The sequence below is a fragment of the Lytechinus variegatus genome, chromosome 1, assembly GCF_018143015.1.
Source record: "Lytechinus variegatus isolate NC3 chromosome 1, Lvar_3.0, whole genome shotgun sequence".
NCBI classification, from domain to species: Eukaryota; Metazoa; Echinodermata; class Echinoidea; order Temnopleuroida; family Toxopneustidae; genus Lytechinus; species Lytechinus variegatus.
In genome coordinates, this window is record NC_054740.1 from 65,328,054 (window position 1) to 65,346,446 (window position 18,393).

Here is an 18,393-nt window from a genome sequence, read left to right on the forward strand (position 1 = left end):
GTTATGCTTCTAACAATAATTTGAATGAATAAAAATGGCTTCAAGTAAGTGAAAGCCGTCACCATAAACACCCGCCCCCACCATCACAACATACTAAACAATAACGCCCATGGTCACTTAAACTTCCATTGACCATGGTCATACTAGGTACTTAGGTTAACGGTATAAAGGGCTCTGAAGTCTTTTGTTGTGATAAAACTGTCAATGTTGCTCAATATGTTTTAAAAGGAAAATTCGCCCTATAGATTTTTTTGGAAAAAAAAATGAAATATAATGGTGAAGGTTTGAGAAAAAGTCATCAAAAATTAAGAAAGTTATCAGAATTTTAAGTTTTTAATATGAGACGTCATATACGAGCAATGAGCTGCCACATAATATGTTATGAAATATAAGATGCCCAAATTTCATTTTTTTAATGTTTCATAATCTTTTTAGAAGCGGGTGCGGTCTTTTGGGGGAAAATGACATTTCTTCATTTATTTTTTCATAATTACTAAAACGGTATATGGGGAATCTGCTCGCAAATGACGTCACAAATTAAAAAAATAAAATTCTGCTAATTTTTGAAATATTTGATAGATTATCCTTAAATATTCATCAATATTTCTTATTTTTGCTATTTTTACAATAAACTCTTTGTCAGGATGAACCCCACCTTTAACCATGGAGGTCAGAGCGGATGATATTACTTTGTCATATCAACTAACACTTTGATCGTGGGCACCAACGGATAGAAAAGACATGATTCTTTTGTGTTGGGGGCGCAACAATAAACGTTCACCCCCCCCCTCGTGAGCAATGGATAATCCTTTGCGCCGACGCCCATACCTTTAATTAGATGATGGTTTTCTTTGAAGATCATTATGTCTTTAGAAAATTACAAGATTCGCGATGGGACAGTATCCTGGATGAGAGATTTCTAAGAAAGAATCTGTGACTCATGAGATAATACCCAAGGAAGACAAAGGCTTCTGTATCATGAAAGTCAAGGACAAGGTGAGATGAGATGAAGAAGCCAAGAGACATTGTCTTCACGTCCCATTCCAAATCTTGACGTTCCCTATATACATCTCTCGCCCTGGTTTCTTATTAGGACCTCTTATAAGAGAACCAAAACTATCTGCAGGAGTAAGGAACGTCACCCAAAGTTTCATCTTTGATGTGTTTAACAAGGTCAGAGTGGTGAAAATCAAGTTCAAATGGAACCCTAGATTATGTATGTGTTAAAAACTATGAATGCAAGTCGAAGTTCATGTGGAGACTAACTGAACATCAAAACGGACAGAAGGAAATAACTGGATTCGTCAGGTAGGTTCTTTCAGGAAAAAAGTGCATTTATAATTATTTGAATATTTTGTTTTTATTTGCTTGGGATTGAAGGGGGTATTCCAGGCTGAAAATAATTCTAATCTAAATTAATAGAGTAAAACTATCATAGCAAAACGCTGAAAATTTCATCAAAATCTGATAACAAAACACGAAGTTATTGCATTTGAAAGTTTATTGATATTTTGTGAAGATAGTTATTATGCATGTTGTCATGAATATTCATTAGGTTAGATGTATTTAATGTATGTCTTCCAAAATGACCCTTAGCATCACAGTGGGGGGGGGGTGATTCAGTCTCGACTCTGGAACCTTTTACTTGGTTAGAGATATTATATTGGGGTATAAAGTCGCCATGGACGTAGAGATACCATATCTCTTATCATGGACCTACTCCGGGGTGAATGGAAAGAGAGGGAGGGAGGGAGAGAGAGGGTGGGGGGGGGGGTAGGGGAAAAGAGAAAGGGGAGAGAGACCTAGGCCTCTGGGTTCACATTCTGAACTCCGATCTAATTCAAACCATGATACAAAATTTTGAGGTTTAACTCAATTTTTGAGGTTTAACTCAAGATAGTCGACTGTGACACAAATCTCAAAATGATAATAATAATAATAACATAGGATATTTATATTGCGCACATATCCACCTTGTTAGGTGCTCAAGGCGCTCCTATGTTACCCGGCTAAGCTATGCGTTCATAGCGCACACAGCTTTTTGAGGAATTACTTCCTACCGGCACCCATTTACCTCACCTGGGTTGAGTGCAGCACACTGTGGATCAGTTTCTTGCTGAAGGAAATTACGCCATGGCTGGGATTCGAACCCTCGACCCTCTGTTTCAAAGTCCGAGGACTAATCCACTGGGCCACAACGCTCCACAGGTAGAGGTTCAATCGGTTCAATATAGACATTTATATATTGACAATAATGACTGCTATACTGAGAAAGAATACCTACCCATTTTTGTTTTCATAAAAACCGTTTTCTTAAAAAAATGTGATTGGTTACCCCGTTCGTCCGAGCAAAATGTTAGCTTAAATACAGATACAATTAATAACGGAAAATAAACACCTATGTACATAACACGGGGTTTACACGTGACTTAAACGGGTGGCACGGGTTTAAAACTTTCGTACAAAAATAATCTGTCACGGTTCAAGAGCACCTTTGACTATGACTGTTATGAATTTGAATGGTTTGCATAGTTAATGAAACTCTTTCAGTTTCAACGCAATTCAATTAAGGATTCTCTTATTTAATCCCTCTGTGCGATGTAAACGTGGGCGGATCTTCAGCCCCGTGTTGATATTATTGTTTTGGTCTTGAATAAATCCTTCAATCCAGTAATCAATAAAGACTATACGAAAAGACCATCATTCAATATTATATGGGGTTTAACGAAGGAAATGCCATTTATAGGTTTTTTAGGAAATGTTTTGTTAGAAAAGAAGGGGGATAGAAAGAGAGTGATTTTAGAAAAAAAAGGAGAGATGAGATGAGCGGGATGGAGGGGGGGGGGGTGGTAAAGGGAAGAGGGAGAGAGAGAGAGAGAGAGAGAGAGAGAGATGTTGTTATTTTGAATAGGCACACTAGTCAGTTTTGACTAGAGAAAGGGGATTTTGATGGCGTAGAAAATTAAAAATCCGTCAATACTCATAACACAGAGGAGGAAAAGGAGGTGGGGGGTATCCCGAGGAGTAAAGTTTAAATATCAAAGATTTGTTAAAATCCACACACCAATGGTTCTTACAGATTAAACAGAACCAAAAACGTTGATTAGAATTGATATAATGATGATAAAGGAGATGTGATTTATTTATTGAAATAATTATCTCAAGTGAGAGTGCAAAGGAGTAAAATTTTTCGTACACTTTAATTAAAAAAAATTAAAGAATCCAGTGCTTTTCACATTCATAAGATTTTCTTATGTTTTCTTCTAAAACAGAATTGTAGGTGTTATTATTGCACCATCAGTAGCTAGCCCCATCAATATCTAAATGAAGACCAGAAATGCCATTATATAAGGACGTTTGACAATTCTGAAGATAAGGTAAGTGTCTTTATATTCACTTGAAACATTTGAAATGCCTTTGCGTAGAAGTCAGGTCACATTTCTTCTCCGTAAAGTTCTGATAGGTATATACTTATTTAGGTTTTAAACATTTAAAGCGGGTTTAGAGTTTGAGTTTAGAATCTAAATATAACTTTTAATTTTTTAATTTTTAGAGTCTTTTTCCGTAGTTTGAAAGAATTCAGTAAGTATGTTGTATCTTATAAAACCACTAAGGAAATCAAAGGGAAGCAAAGGAAAAACAAACACAAAAATATAACATAAATTGGTAAAACGAGAGTACACATTTTTTGTTTAGTTGTATAAATTATACCATTGGAGTCATATATGGTTGTGTGTTCACCGGAATAATGCAAATCTTTAAATTGTCTGAATTTTGTGTATTAATTTTGTTCAAATCAATGATTTTCAGTCTTGAATGCCCCTTTATAGTGGAACCCACACCAATAAAAATTTTGTTAGAGTGAAAAAAAAATCGAACGAACACAACGCTAAAAAAATCATAAACATCGGTTTTTAAATCTTAGTCTCGAATATTTTTTAACAAATCTGTGATACGAGTAGTAGAAATATGAATGCAGTATGGCACGGGCGCATGGAATATAATTAAGAAACCCTGTGTGTCAATTTCAAAGCCACTGTATCATGCAAAACAATTGACTGCATTTCGAGGACCATTTCGACTCGACAATATTCATGATAATTGTTGAGGTCAGGAATAGATGCAGTGACCCTGTGACGTCACTTTAAGGATTGTGACATCACGGCTTCTGTCTTCCCGACCGGACATTAATTAATAGGGGGTTTGAAGGTCACATGATTTGAACAAATCCGTATTAAAAGAGTATTTTATGATTAATATACTGAGGCAAATTTTGAAGTCGCTTAAAAAAAAGCAGCCGTCATAGTGATCTTCACGTGAAAATGAGTGCCTCTTGCTGTCCGGTAATTCGTTCAAGAAAGTCTACAATTAGCATTGTTTACCATGTCTTAATAACATACTTTCTGATATGAACGGATTATTTTTCTTTCAATATATTAAACCACCTGAAAATCTTATTTTTATACGCATGTCTGGAGGAAAAAATATCAACAAAATAATCAGAATAAAATGAATTTAAAAATGTGATATCTTTTTTGAAGCGCATTTGAGTCTAAGCACAAACTGCGCTATATGTAAATATATTATTGGCATATTATATTGTTATATAGTATTATCACCAATCTATTCACTGGTAAAAATCAGAATGTCTCCTTGTTTTTTCTTTTCTTTTATAATAATCAAGATGTGAGTAAGGTTCGTTTCTTTCAAAAAAGTTGATAGAACCAAAACTGATAAACTATTAATAAGAAATGAAAATGTGCGATTAAGTAGATAAATTCATACATCATTACCTCAAACAGGAAATTTGCGTAAATGCGCACACAGAAAACGTATATCTCTCTTTTCAAGTCACTTTGGGTGAAATTATTTAACACAAACGCGTACTTTATGAAATTTCTGGTTCACCCTTAACAAAACATGACCATTGTGACCTTTGTTAAGTAATTTTTCTACTTCTAGGACATTTTCCGTTCATCCATTACATTCCAGACAGTTTTTAAATATTTTTTTTACAAAGTTATTCAAATCATTGTAATGATAAAATTGTACTTTCTTTGCTCAGAACCTTTTGGAAGAGAGTTTTTCGTTTGTTACTATCATATTCAAAGATATAATATGTTATTTGCAAAGAAGATTAAAATTCATTTAGGTCTATACTCTTTGTATCCCGTGGAGAGACGATCGACAGTCCACATTAGGAAAGTACTATCATAATTGGAGGGGTTATGGTGTCCCCAATTTCAGTCACATGCTAATCATCGAAAGAAAAATGGTTATGGCATGGCCATGGACCCGAGGAAGGTCCATGGCGTGACAGACCGTACATGTATCTAATGTAAACTTTACGCTCGTATCGTATCAGATTGGATGCGTCTGTATATAATTTTTTTTGTTTGAATAATCCATATCGATCATGGTAATGGGTAATTATGAAAGGTCGGTGAGAAGACAATGAATATAAAGGTCGCGGAAAGGTTGTTGCTGGAGAAGTGGTGGTATATTAGTGGTTGTAGAAGTGGAATTTTCATCGTCATGGCAGTAGAAGTACTAGGGAGTTGTTGTATTAGGTCGAGTAGCATTAGTTGTATCCGTAAATAATTATTATCATCATCAGACTAAGATCAAGATTAGTTCTTGATTGTCATGCTAAAACTGCCAATTCGGAAAATTCGAACATTGATGTGATTTGATGATACGTTAGATTTTTAAAATTTCTTTTCTTAATCGGCCCATTTATTTACATCCAGATTTAATAATAATATAAGATACAACAATAATCTATAATCTATAATCTGTAATATAACAAGATTGACATGTAAATATTGATGAAAGTTATCAAATATAATGTTATAGTCTAAATAAGATAAATGATAACTATATTCTGCATTCATTTTCGTAAATATATATCCCGAAATGAAATAAAACAATAACATTAGCCCTGCATGCATGCTGAATATTCGGTCAACATGTTTTCTTTCCATATTTCCGAAAGCAAAGCTGGAAAAGGAGATATGAAGCATGTTTTCAGATTCAAAACGCAAACATTTTTGTTTCGTCGAGAAAACTTTTTATTGGAAACTGAAAGACGCACTTCTTATCGTCAGCATGACTCGGCATGTTCCCCTAAGTAGAAATCACAAATGCAAGGACAGACTCACGAAATATCTTGATTTGAGAACCTAGGCTTACAGAAATACCTCTAGACTACTCTGCAAATATCGTAAACAGGTAGACTTTAATATTCTCCAATTGTACCTCATATATTTCATTCTTTTTATTTTTTTTTTTTTGGGGGGGATTTAGTCCTAGTAAAAGAAGATGGAGGATGTGTGCTCAACTTCTTTAAGAGTTCGTTTAGTTGGAATTTTCGACGTTAGACATTTTGGAATATAAGTATTCATCTGACAGAATTATCCTTTAAACTTAATTCTGTTACAAAAAGAAATCACTCAGATATTCTACTGATGTTTTTTTTTCTAGGAGACCCCATCCACTGCAAGCGCCCCCAAAACTAAATTTTTCTTTGGGGCCCTCAATCATAACACATTTTCACAAGCTTACATCGGAATTCATTATACAGAGAGGTAAAGTGTGCATTAAATTGAAAATTTAATTTCAACTATTTCTCAATTAATGCATGAATTAATTCTCGAATATGAATAATACACTATGATTGTCTTAGGGATTCAAATGCTAGCTTTCAGCTTGATTCAATTTTGATCCAAATTTGATTTACTCATTATGTATTTGCGCCTACCTAGCACAATTATTTCATATCAGATTAATTTCAAATGTAATAAAATAACCAGCAATTATCTTAATCATATATACCGCAGATAGTGGCATAACATCTGAGGGAAACATGATTATTTTAGCCGCTCTTAAGTTTTGCGTTGCTTATAGAATAAATAAGCAATTTTTCACTTATCTTAACTAAGGCCCACACTTAAAGCCGTAGTTCCTGTCTACTTTAATTACATTAAAACAATACTTCCGTTTTGCCAAATGAGAAAGACAAACGTCATATTGGTAAATAAAATGTTGTCATGGCGACAATACCACCACAAATGAAGCATACGTCAATAACATCCAATTCAATGTAACTTTTAAAATCTTATTTAGCGATAGAAATCAAATCACTGTGGATTATCATTAACCAAAATCGTCGACCTAACAATAATACTCTTTTATGTAGTTTGTGTTGTTATTATACTTTGTAAATTTAGAAATTTGACGGAATGTATAAGTTCCATGAAGTCCCCTTTTCTCCAATTCAATGATTATGATCGATTGGGGTGGCTTGGTGCTTGGTAGGGGCTGTTGCCAGTCGTCGGGCGAAGTAGACGGTAGCTCAGATGAGGTTAGCGTTTCATTTCTAATCTACTAGATTATATAGATTAGGTATAGGCGTGTCGAATAACACTTCATAGACCTATGTCTGTATGCTTCAAAGTTAATAGAGAGAGGATGAATGTGATTGAGAGATAGAGAAAAAAAAATGAGAGACAGAAAGAATGCGAGAGAGACAGAAAGGGGGTGGGGTTTGAAAAAATTGATTTTCTAAAACTGAGAGACTGATAAAAAACAATTACATGTATACAATTCTATTAAGAAAAGTCTGGTTGTCAACCCCTCCCCCTACCCCACCCCCCAAAAATGAAACGTCACCGCTAATGACGACTAATAAAACGATGTAATAAATTCACCGATAAATGCAAGAGAAAACAATGTATTTCGCTTAAAACCTGGTGGCTGTTTCATAAAGCTGATTCTTTCTTGTGGTAAATTGTATATTCATTGACGATGGTTAAGCGTGTATAAGAAATTATCACCAGTCGCCCTAAAAGTCGCTCTTAATTTACGAACAGCTTTATGAAACTTCTCCTGGTAATTAAGGGTTTGAAGAAGACGCTTCGTGATACAATATCCTCAAATTATCAATATTTTCGGATCTCATTTTGGCGCGTGAGGACTTGAAGTCTTTGGTGAACTTTTCTTGAACTATTTCATCTCTTAGTTGAACAGTGGAATGTACAGCTGCAGAGTTTACAGGAAACATGTGATCATGTAGTGTTCAAATTAGGTGTGTCTCTATTCAACAAACTGATGCATTGCTAGTCTGCAGGCACAGACCTTAAGTTTTCCCCTAATGCACAATGTAGAGTCTGAAGCAGTGAGACTAGATTCACTCATGTGCTCTGGGTGCTTTACACACATGTACGGTTTGTAGTCTAGTCTCCGCACTGGACAGGGGTATTTTGTTACAATTTCAGATTTGAGTCTGCGCTTACAGACAACGGCATTGCTGAGCCTAATTGAATTTTCGAAGGGGAGGGGAGGGGGGGGGGGGCAGAAGTTTGCCCAAACATGTCGTTTTCCGAAGTATTGAAAAAAGCAATTGTAAGAAACACGTTTTCTTTTCAAACCATGAATGTAAATGGAAAATACAAAAGTAATGCAGGTATAGTACCAACATGGTTACAATTGGTTTTGAAGAAAGCCATTAATAGGTCAAAGTAAGGCGCGAGTGGTTTACATACGTTCCACAATTTTGTTGGATATATCTTCTAAAAATAATCTCAGGTCTCCATTATGTCCAATCTATGTCCCGCCTCCCTTTCCTCTAAATTTCCTGTGCAAGTCTGCAGTCAGAGTGGTTCTGATCTCATTATCACCATCTCCGCCCTTCTTAAAGAAAACATCCTAACCACAGTCAAACATGAACAATATTGCAATAATACAATCAGTCAGTAATCAATCGGTAATTAGCAAATAAACTCGTTAAATTTCATGGACTGACGTGGGAAGTATTCGATTTAATTATATTATAATGACGAATTGAATGAAGGGTTTTTATCACAAAAGCATTTGAAGCAATCAGTGACTTGTTAAATTGTGTGTACGTACGATAAAAAAATCGTATTAGATTATTCTAACGATTAGATGAATTTTTCATTGAATATGTGAACGATCTGGTATAGCCAATGTCTCTATAAATGATCGAATTGTTTGTGTATCAGGAAAACAGTTTTTTAAGAATAATGTTACCGTGTACGATTTTCGAAGTCTTACAATAATACGAATGCAATCAATTGCACGTTGTTCTTCTAGAAAATTATATATTGGTACCACAGTCACATTTCCTCAACGACGGCCGTACAGCGAGTCGAAAACGGCAGCTTTATCTATTTTTATTCAAACCACCTTTATGTAGGTGGTACAAAAAAAAACAACGATTTTCGACTGGATTTTGATAGATATTGAAAAAATGGATATGAAGAATTGTAAATTGTATCTGACCGAAGTTCATGAATATGGATATCCGGAAAAATATAACAAACAAAATACTTTCATTTCAAAAAAAAATGATGCCAGAGAGAGGGGAGTCTGACACAAGACGCATGTCAACTGCGAATTCACTTTTTGCCATTGTTTCGAACTATGACGACATTTTGCAATTGTGATATTTTCTACTTTTGATATACAGCAAATCAAGATACAAACCTGATTAATTTAAAATAAGTTATACCTTGTAAACTGTGTTTAAACCACCCCCATCCAGATGCCGACAAACGCCAAGTGTGAGGCGGCCTTAAAGCAAGGTTACATTGTCCTTCAAAATGTATTAACTTAAACTGGTTATTCACAAGCTCACTAGTTAGTAGACTGTGTTCAAATTATGAGTGGCATATCTACGAACAGCCGAATACTTATCTTATCAATATACAACAAACAAAACACTTAAATTAATTCCTAGTATCATGTTTGCATAATTGTTATATTATTTACAGAAGGTGATGTAAGGATCGGGAGAAAGCACGCGTTTTGCAATGGGATATAACACGTGAAAAACCGGAGTGAAACATAAAATGTGGGTTTCTTCCTAAAAACGTGTCTACATCCACTTTTCGTGCAAGTTTAACGTATATGAGGCATCATAAACTATGATTATGGTATGATACATTATTGAAATTGGTGGAAATCTATAAAATTCGCCCAAGATGAAAACAAATTTATCAAGTAGAACACCATCTCGTGTTGGATATGTAAATCGACAATCACGTGATTCTCGAATGACCAATCGGACAACAGCATTCACAGTATGTGGGATACGAAAAATGTTCTTACTGGAGCATTATTTTATTGTGCTTATTTAACTCGATATGGTCTGGGGCTCATGGGTGTCGATTCCAAAGGGGATTACTGGTGGGGGATGGTATAATCAGCACCCCCCTCATATTTCGAGGGCATGAGAAAAAAAAACAGTAGGACTACATCTCCAGAAAAAATAGATACATTTATTAAAATGCATAAAATCGATAAAATTGACAACGTAGAAATACACCAACAACAACAACAAAGAAATAAAAAAACAGAATTCGTTTCTCATATCAATCCAAAGTCGTAAATTACACAGCCTCATATTTCAGGCGATTCATTAAAATATGAGCTTACGCTATAACCTCTTCAAAGAAGATGATGTATAGGCCCTAAATTTCACAAATAGATTTGACTTCTGAATAAACTATTTGAAAAGTTTGAACTTTAATGGTACTACTATATTTTGTTTTTGCTTTCTTAACGGTTTTGTCAGAATCAGACACGAAATGAAAAATCTCATAGAAATTACATTTTGACCTTACACAGAACTGACTTTTAACGTTTTACCTTTTATGATCAATAAATCTGTGACTTTACTCTTACCTTGACTTTTTTTCTCTTTGTTATTTTGCATTATTTGTATTTCTCAATTCTTTTCGCTCATATTGATTCTAAAACTTAGCATTTTATGCTTTAGCGTTTTTTTGTTGATGTTATATTCAGTGATTACTGTCCCTGATATTGTATCGTATTGTTAATGTATTAATCTGTGATAAGATTTTGTTGGTTAACGTGAATCTTTTTTCTTCCTCAAATTGCATAATTTCATCACGTTTCCTTTTTGCTAGTGTTCTAAATTTACAATAAAATATATCGATTGAGATTCAATATAAACATTTGCATCCTCATCGGGTTCTCAGAAGAACTTATAATCATTGTGATTTTTTATTTGACCTAAATGATTTACAATTCAGATTGAAGGTCCTAGATAATTATAGTTATTATAGACTGATAGATGTTGATATTAGTTTTGGGTAAATTTATAGTTTTTGTGGAATTAGCAAGGTATATAAAATTTACTACAAGTGTAAATATGATATGATTGTCCAAGAAGGGGGCTCTATATGTAACATTATAACGGGAGATGATTTGAATCAACCTGTTTTAAAACAAGCTTCATTACATGAACGTACAGATGTAGCAACGAGGATATACGCGACAGACAGGCAGACCGTGTGTGAGCATTGCGTAGTAAAACGACCTACTTGTTCGGTAGCCAATGACTTAAAAGCTGATTCAAATAGGAAGTTTGGTAACCTGTAGTTACCGCTCCCCCGCTAATTGAATTAAAGGCAACTTCTTACTGACATGTCGCTGGCTCGTGACACATTAGATGTGACCAGGCACCCAAGGCAGATTTCGGTGTAGTGATCTCATCACTAAATCGGCAACACCAATAAAGAGTCACGGCAAAAAAAGTGGAGGCGGCGCGCGCATCTCAAGCGAGTGACTTCATCGTCTGCTAGCACCCTTCCCCTCTCCTATCGGGTCTGACGGTTTTGAGGCCCCATGTACCAACGTCACATTGAGTTGTAGTAGGCGAGCAGGCTCGGCGAGCTGTACGTCTGTCTCTAGGTGGATGGGCAAAGGCAGAGTCCAACTGTCGTTGGCAGATTGGTGAAAGATTCAAAACTGAGGTGTTGCGAGCGGAGAGCCCACTTCGACAGCCTGACCGTGGACGATTAACACCAAGTGGGAAGCCCTCTCCTACTCCTCGTCTCTCTTCCCCCTCCCCCTTTGCTTCGGAAGAAACATTGAGGCAGGCACTGGCGGAGTAGGTTTAACTGGCTGATTTTTTTTTCGAAGTCTTTGAGTCCCCCTATTTTTCCTCCCGGTGAGCATCTTCGTTGGCTCATCTCACAACCAACTCAGGATTCTTACGTTTGTCATCATCACCTAGTGTCACAGGTAAATATCTTCAGATCATACCGACATATTTAGGGAGTTTTATCTGGTTAAATAATAACAACAACATCAATAACATGTCCAACTGCTAGTGGTCGTTTTGTAGGGTTTGGGTTGCCAAAAATAACCAATTGTGACCAAAATTATTTTAAGCTTCTTTTAGAAGATGGAAATATGTCAAATATTTCAGGCTTCGATGTCGATGCATCTAAGAAATAACCTACGAAAAAAAAATCAGTTGACATGTACTCTTGTTTGGTAGATTGAAAGATGCACCCCGGTCGTTCAATCCAGTTATTGGGTAACTAGTATGAGACGAAAAATATTACGCAATGCTTCTTTAGACGAAACTCGCCTGCGTGAGGAAACTTATATTTTGTAAGGAATCAAAATTATTCCAATGCACTTTATCAAAAATTTCAGGTCAAATATTTCTTTTTCAAATTTTGATGGAAAGATGCCTGTATTCTCCAGGCTATCTCCTTGTTATGCCTTGATGTATAGAGCTAGGTGACAGCGAAAGTCACCTTTCTGATGTTCCATTTTCTAACTTGGCAACGATATGTCTCGTCTCGTCTTTGAGTGAGTCACAAATTAATGTGTGATTTTATTGAGTTTTATTTTTGTCTGTAAACCGAGACAGATACTCCCAAAGAACGATCATTATTTTCAAATCCCCCAGAGCAGTCTACTGTTCGATCCAATGCAAGCAAGTTTATTTCCGTACATTAATATCTAAGTGCATGGTGTTGTACAGTATAAATCGACCTCATTTTATCAAGAAATAAGCACTGCGATATTTTTTTATATGAAAAAGGGCCAACTAAGCAAGAATTGGCTCTATTAGTCAATACACAACAGAAAACTAATACATTACAAGAACTAGATTTCATAATGGCGTATTTTAGCGGACTTTGTTTGATTATCTAGTCAAGGACTGTGTAAATACCATTTTGATTCTCGGTGTGTATAATACCCAATTCGTCATTATTGAAATTTGATACTGTATAGCAAATCTTCATCGCAATTTGTCTCTTTTTCACATTGTTAGCGGTTATGTCTAGAGAGTATACAGAATAGTGAACCAAATGTTTTGTTGAATAAATAAAGTCTACACGATCGTAAAAGCCAAGTTCAAGTTTAATTTTTCAGGAACAGCATAGTATTTCGAGCTATCGTACGGGAGAAATATCATATCAAATCTTGGAAAGGGAAATACCGAATTATTCCATGATACAATCTTTATCGAATTATTCTATGACACAATCTTTATCGAATTATTCCCTGACACAATCTTCAACGTTTTACCACAACACATCCGTAATGTCAGTTTTGAATCCTAGAGACATCGGTCAAGATGTTTTCAAAGTTCAGTAGATAATACACTTTGAATCTTTGTTGTTTGATGATGAGATAATAATGATTATGATGAACCTCATATTTTTCGATTTATCAACGTAATCAATAAAGCGGCTCTCTCCATCATGGGTTGCATAATTTTTAAATTGAATTTGATTAAGATTAATTAACACTGATCAGTGATTTAAAAGATGTACATCGTTTCGTCCAAGCATGTCATATTCTGGTTTAATTCTTTAAAATAGTACCGAGTGTCCCATCTTTAGCACTATCCCTTTTGTAGTGATAATTATGTTCTGGACAAAATGGAAATGTTCCTATGAGTGAAGATATCATACAGCGAGAACACTTTCTACTGAGTGGACAGTATCTGTATTGTAAAGATGCCGTTACCATTTCTTTCAAAATAGAGGTTTCACATGTCTAATTCTTTCTCTGAAAGCGAATTATAAGCGTATCTGTTTTAATAACGTTGAAGAAAATTACACTGTTACCAGCAACAAAGATTCTTAGCTTCTGGTGATTATGGAATTGATGTTCATCGATACATCTTACTGATTAGTGGGTCGACAGACGCGATATCCTCCAGTAGCTTCCAGACAAAAATTGATCTACTTGATCCGTTAGATTATATGGAGTGCCGATTTGAGGATTGTTGTCTAAGTAAGGATCATTCTCACTAAATCTCCGATTCCAAGAAAGAAAAATCGGGGTATGTTTGATATAGTAGACGGTAATGTGAACTGTTTCAAAGAGTACCATAAGGTCAGTAGTTCCATGATTAGGCCGTATTTGCAGAGTAGAAGTAGAACATTATTAATGACGACACTTTGGATTTGAAGGTTTGCAAAAACAAACGAAAAAAACCTGCATACTTTATTCATTATCATAATTTATTTATTTGCTTCGGATTTTAGATGAAAAGCATGGATAACTGTTCCTATATTATATTTACAGAAATATTCTTGAAAATCTTTACTTGCTGTGGTGAAATCCAGAATGTCTCTAAAACGTTCTTAAAGTCCAAGCAAAAAAAAAAAACCTTTCCAATTGTCGTTACATTATAACATTGCTTCGGCCTAGCCTAAAGGCTACTCTATGTACATGGCCGTAAAATGTAATCTTTGAGTCAATCTGTACTTTTCGACCACCTTCTTTTGTCACATTTTTTTTTAGATACGTACACATTCATTTTCTTAATTTGTTAATCTTGCATCATACGCTTATTTTTAGTAGTTCCTTGGTGCATGAAGTCACCACTGCCTTGAGAAAATTAAATATCAAACCATTAGAATTTGTTGCGCTCCTGAAAACCTCTGGGTTCTGCTTTTGATGGCAACTAAAAAAATCTGAACTTTATTTTCATCCAATCAAAGAAGGCGTTCGGAACTTGATTTCAACCAAAGAAGTGCATTCAGAACTTGGGACTTAATATTATCCAATCAAAGAAGCGCATTTTGGAATTCAACATGATTTTTTTTTAAACGCAACCATTTTTGCAACGAACCTCTATCAGATTGACCAGGAATGGATCTATGTTTTAGCGAAAGTTTCCTTTCAAAGGATTAAGGCTCCGTAAATGATGGACCAATGTATGCAATGAAGTAATAACATGTAAATTACATCGGATATGTTTTGAGACTCCTGTAATTTTAATGATTTCGTAACGTCGACACCTCTTCGTTAAGCTGATTACATCGTATAAGATGACACCACCTGGATGACCCAACTTTCACAATTGGCTAGGTTGAACAGGAGGTATGTAGAGCCTGTAACATAGCCATTAATTACATGCCAAAACTTTAATAACCTGTAAATGAAATAAGACTACGGAAACACGTCGACGGGTGCAAAAGGAAGTTGTATTATTGTCGCCTTCTTATCATGTCTTATGGGGTAAAATTCAGGACTCACAAGCAACATCATGCAGAATAGATAAAGAATTACGAAGCGAATAAGAACATTAATCTTTATTCGCCACAAACGTAAACATTTTCAACTTAGTTTGCCCTTTCAATATCAATATCTCCTGTAAATATACGCCACGATAATGCAGCATTTACGACATTTTGGAGCATTTTATAGGTCTTGGAAAGTCCAATGCAAATCAAAATCTCCTTTGTGTGGTCTAAAGCAATGTATGTAAAATAAAGTCATACTTTGCAAAATGGAAACAAATACATTCTGAGTCATTTAGTGTATTATGGATTATGGGTGTACCTTTTTAAAGATGGCAATTCTAAAGGTCTAGAAGCCATTAAAAACATCATACGCAAACACAAAATCTTGACAATAAAATGGGGGGAACAAACATTATCTCCTACCACATGCCGATGTCATGGATTATATTTTTACTAGAAAGTCCTTGCGGAATTATTAAAGGTATTTTCCAATGAACATTCAGACCTCGTGGATTATTCTGTTCTTGTAAGGTGTGACGAACATGATACAGACCTCGGCCGACCACGTGACTGCCCCAAACCGCCATTTTTTCCGGGCATTTACAGAGTCTCGAGGTCTCTATTCCCCAAGTGTTAACGGGCACGTTCACAGCCTTGTGACTTGTCAGAAACAATCACAATTTGGCCAGATCTCTACTCCCATCTTCCTACCCGGCTACTAAATCAGTCCCCCTTCTTGAACGGGTGCCAGCGGGAGCCTGACACCGAACTTGGGCCCGTTTCCGAGCGTCAGACAACTTTGCGGCAGCCAGGTCTAAATATGGCGGCGTGAGTCACCAGCGCGCTGAAATGAACAGCTTGTACAACCTCGCTCACTCCGACTGACTGACTTAGAACTGCGTGAAAGTAAGCCATTCAGTCTCAAGGGCAGGCTTGTCTGCTTTCTTTATCTTTTAACTAATTTCTAGTAAGTTGACAAATTTTGTCAAATTACACGAGGGAAACAACCAGGTGCAGAAAGGCGATTCCGTGTTTTAAACCAGATCTTCTCTTGCAGCCCGTATCTACTGCCCGCTATTGCCTAATTACACAATTTAAGACCACAAAATGAAAGCAGGTTATCTTGTAAACAGGAATCTTACTTTCTGAATTCATTTTTTGAAAGGATGTTTTCAAATCTGTGCAAATATCTTAGAACGTGGATACAGTATAGGAGTAGTACTGTCGTCAAGAATGTCGGGTGGGCCTCGATCACCTGAAAACGCGACGGTGCTGTGACAGAGGAGCTTACTCCAAAACAAGAGACGTTGTTCTTGAACGCCATCGGGCTGCGCTTCCCAATTATGTCATCTTCTCTTATTTTTAATTTTGGTATGAAACCATTCCCCAAAACATGTAATAACAAGTTTCCTGTATCTTTATCTTGACAATGAATACAGTTTCATCAATTTAAGATTTTTTTTACAGTCACATGAACATTTAAGGCACTTTACTTCATGGGGATGGGGAAAGGTTTAATTGAGCAATGGCGAACATTTTGCAGGTCACAATAATCCCTTAAAGATTCTGGAAAAATAAAATGTTATTCTTGGTTGAATACACGGTGATCACATGTGATGGATGATGTTTGTCCGATGTAGCTACTTGAAACAACATTATCAAGTAAGCAATTAATCCGAAGTACTAAAGGCGACCTTACGATTGGCATGCGACCCGATTTCAGAATAAAATGTTGTAGAATTTGATGCTAATATTGAGACTTGGAAAATCTTACTGTGTAATGTTCTAAATCATCGTACGAATACCTATGTTCAAATATGTGACTATGCTATCATCCTTCTTAGAATAGAAGCGAATTTAATATCTAGTCGTAATGACGCCATAGCAGTTGTACGATTGGCTACGATTTAAAACTACTTTGGACTTTACTCCAAAATAAAGGCTTGCAACCTTTCAAAATGGTTACATTAGTATTCTTTCCATCAATTTTAACCTCAAATAAATGATATGTTCCATTCACATTTTCAGAAAATGCGCAAAGTGTGATTTGTTCCAAAATCGGATCGCGAACAGTCGTAAGGTGTGCGGTGGCCTTAAGATGTACCCGTTTTGTGTTCATGTGTTATTAATCTTTATTATCATTACCTTTATCAATCAACGATTTTTTTTTACAATTTAAATGAAAGTTCAATGAGAATAAAAGGGCAACTAGACTTGATATTGGATCCACTCTTGTTGGTTTGCTTTTAAATCCTTCTGAGATTCAGACTCGGACTGGACTCATTTCTCTCATCACGCACACGAACCGCGCTCACCGGGCGGAACCGTTAAAAGACGACCACAATCTAACTTTTTATTCCCAGAGATATTAGAAGTCAAAATAATATAACTTTAATCCGTGCAAGCGATCATCACATCCTGATCATTGCGAGAAACTAAAATTAGAACTCTTATTTGACGGGGATGAGTAAGAAGCCAGCCAAGCAAACTTATGACGAAGTCATGGATTTAAGGGAAAATAATTTGAAGATAGAGAAATGCATGCCGAGGAATTTAGTAGGGTTGTGTATAAGGGTTTAGGGGAAAGTTGGTGACATCCGTTTTAGAAGAAGAAATCGGTAAGTATCTGCCATCGCTGTGCCAGACACGGCGTTAAGCCTAATCTCAAACTATTTTTTTTTTTCGTTCGGGAAGGGGAAAGTGTTTCTTTCACTGGCTGGTGATATATCAGAGTTAGGAGTAGAAAGAAAGCGAAGAGCATCAAGGTTCGAAAGGTTGCACTCAGGGAAACAAATATCAGGGATTCTCTATCAGGAACAACGTGGGCTGAATGGGATAAAAGGGATAGTGTTTATTTCTCATTTTATCGTTTATGGATAAAGGAAATACTTTGTATTATTATCTAAAGAGGTATTATATTCTTAACTATGTGGCGACGAGCGAGATCGTTACAATTCAAAAAGGTGAGTGGAAAATTACATATTTCGTTTACTATTTCTCACTTTTAAAAGACTGAAAGGTAGGTTTTTGGTCATAAAATCTGATTAAGGCGCCATTTACCTAA

General features: G+C 35.8%; 1 protein-coding gene across 2 annotated transcripts in view; it reads left to right on the top strand.

The window, feature by feature from the left end:
* The first annotated feature begins 1,225 nt into the window (after window positions 1-1,225).
* Window positions 1,226-18,393, top strand: part of LOC121420025 (sodium-driven chloride bicarbonate exchanger-like) — a 54,824-nt gene continuing 37,656 nt past the window's right edge. The window contains exons 1-2 of one of the 2 annotated variants that reach the window (XM_041614566.1): window positions 1,226-1,308; window positions 3,273-3,377. The gene's annotated coding sequence lies outside the window, so the exon portion shown is untranslated. Of the gene's footprint in view, window positions 1,309-3,272; window positions 3,378-11,685; window positions 12,073-18,393 lie in introns of those variants that run through there. The other variant, XM_041614569.1, reaches the window with a different exon arrangement.